Source organism: Amblyomma americanum, chromosome 9 (genome assembly GCF_052857255.1).
Source record: "Amblyomma americanum isolate KBUSLIRL-KWMA chromosome 9, ASM5285725v1, whole genome shotgun sequence".
Taxonomy (NCBI): domain Eukaryota; kingdom Metazoa; phylum Arthropoda; class Arachnida; order Ixodida; family Ixodidae; genus Amblyomma; species Amblyomma americanum.
The window spans coordinates 48,319,655-48,322,593 of record NC_135505.1 but is presented as its reverse complement, the minus strand read 5'-3'; positions in this window follow the sequence as shown (position 1 = coordinate 48,322,593).

The following is a 2,939-nucleotide window of genomic DNA, read 5'->3' as shown; positions in this document are numbered from 1 at the left end:
CCTTTACCAACGGAGTGCCGTCGTCCAACGTACGCTGAAGCCTTGCAACGTCCTGCGCCCTCTTCGGCGCAGTTTCCTCCGTCCAATCAAGGCTCGCTGTTTTCCGCACACCCCGACACGTACTACATCGACAATCGACGATCACCCCAGCGGAAGACGGACCTGTGGCGTGCTCCGGATCGGCGGCGTCTCTGCTTTCACTGCGGGGAACCCGGTCATCTGTATCGCCAGTGCCCGTATCGACAGCTTGGGCTGCAGGGGTTCCCTATCGACATGCCCCGTCCACCAAGAGGTCAACGACCCCGGGAGATCGAGGACTACGTAGCCCAGCAGCGCATGGCGACAATTCCCCAGCGGCAGTCTCGGTCTCCATCACCACGCCGACCTTCGCCACAGCCCCAAAGCTCCTCCTGGATGGCGCAGAGACGGTCGCCAAGTCCCCGCCGGGAAAACTAAAGAGAGCGACCTCAGGGGGCGAGGCCGCTGGCAATCGATACGAACAAGACCCCCCGACAACGCGAACAGCGACCGACCGCGATTTAAAGGCAACGACTGCAGTACCTGAACTCGGAGATCGATTCTCGTTGGATATACCCGTGCTTCTCGATGGCTATAAGGTTAGTGCTTTGGTGGACACTGGCGCTGATTTCTCGATTTTAAGCGGAAAGCTAGCGGCGCTTCTTAAAAAAGTAATGACACCATGGTCCGGCACGCAGATTCGCACGGCTGGCGGACATGTCGTAACTCCGCTTGGCCTATGCACAGCAAGAGGCCAAATTCGCAGCTCCACATTTGTTGTCAGCTGCCTAGTTCTACCGAACTGCTCCCGTGACTGTATCCTTGGCGTTGATTTTCTCCGAGAGTATGGAGCTATTATTGACCTCCGAAAGCGCACTGTCACATTTTCTACTGAGAAAGCTGATGTTTACTCCGAGGACTGTCCACGCCGCGCCGCCCTTAGAATATCCGCCGAGAGCGTTTGGATTCCGCCACGCGCCAGCGTTTTTGTGAGTGTTCACTGCGACGGACTACGTGAAGGGACAGCGGTCGCAGAGGGCAACCTGTCCCTTTTGCTCACCCACGGCATCTGCTCAGCGCGAGGTCTCATCCATCTCCGCGACGGCTGCTCTGAGCTCCTGGTGACTAACTTCTCTAACGAGCCCCGGCACCTTTTTCGTGCTACTGCCATCGCATTCGCCGACCCCTTAGCGGAGGTTTCTGAATGTTTCGCGTTCGAAGCTGTTAGACCTGTGCGCCCATCCCTTGACATCAGCCCGGCCCTTTCGGTGACTCAACAGCGAGCACTACGTGCCCTCCTACTTGAATACTCCTCCTGTTTCGCTTCTTCGTCGAAAGTCCGGCAAACGGCTCTTCTCAAGCACCGCATCATTACGCCCGACGATGCCCGCCCCATCCATCAGCAGCCGTACCGTATCTCACCGAAGGAGCGTGAGGCGATCCAAACGCAGGTGAAGGAGATGCTTTCAGATGGAATCATTCAACCTTCCAGCAGCCCCTGGTCTTCACCTGTCGTGCTGGTGAAGAAAAAGGATGGGACACTCCGCTTCTGCGTGGATTATCGGAAACTGAACAACATCACCAAAAAAGACGTCTACCCGCTGCCTCGTATCGACGACTCGCTCGACAGACTTCGTCGCGCCCAGTACTTCTCCTCCATTGATTTAAAGAGTGGGTACTGGCAGATAGAGGTCGACGAGCGGGACCGCGAAAAAACGGCGTTCGTGACACCCGACGGACTGTACGAATTTAAAGTGCTACCTTTTGGGCTATGTTCAGCGCCGGCAACTTTCCAGCGGATGATGGATACCGTTCTCGCTGGACTAAAATGGCAAACTTGTTTGGTTTATCTCGATGATGTCGTCGTATTTTCCGAAACCTTTGCCGAACACCTTGAACGCCTGAGGACAGTATTAGATGCCCTCCGATCGGCCGACTTAACGCTAAAGCCCGAGAAGTGCCACTTTGGGTACAAAGAGTTGAAGTTTCTCGGTCACCTCGTGAGTGCCGATGGCGTTAAGCCCGACCCCGAGAAAACTGCTGCCGTCGCCAACTTTCCTGTTCCTGCAACAAAGAAAAGTGTGCAACGTTTTTTGGGTCTGTGCGCATATTACCGCCGCTTCATCGCCGACTTTTCAAAGATTGCCGCACCCCTCTACCACCTCACGCGCAATGATACACAGTTCGTGTGGGCTGCCGAGCAGCAGGAGGCTTTTGCCGAGCTGCGCAGACGACTGCTAACATCCCCTGTTCTTGCGCACTTTGATGAAGAGGCTGAAACCGAAGTCCACACCGACGCGAGCAACGTCGGCCTCGGCGCCGTACTCGTCCAACACCAAGGTGGCGTGGAAAGGGTCATCGCGTATGCAAGCCGCACGCTTTCTCGCGCTGAAACAAACTATTCGACCACAGAAAAAGAATGCCTTGCGGTTATGTGGGCAACCATGAAATTTCGTCCGTACCTCTACGGCCGCCCGTTCAAAGTAGTTACCGACCACCATTCGTTGTGCTGGCTTGCAAATCTTCGCGACCCATCGGGGCGCCTAGCCCGATGGAGCCTCCGCCTCCAAGAATTCGATTACACCATTGTGCACAAATCTGGCCAGACGCACGAAGACGCTGACGCACTCTCTCGCGCGCCCGTCGGGTTAGCGGATGATAGCATAGAGGACGAGAGTGGTTTTATTGGAGTTGTCAGCGCCTTAGACCTCAGCGCCTTAGACCTCAGCCTCAGCGTCGTCCACCCCGCTCTGAGGTTGTGCACGTTGTCCGCATGAAACCCTACTTCACGCGGTAATGGATAGTACGCTCAGTGTTCTGCTAGTTTTCGCGTGGGACACCTTCGCCCACCTCCCTTGTACATTTTTGTGTGCTTGTGCTGTTTTTTTTTTCTCTTTCCACTGCCCATACCGCAACCTCGC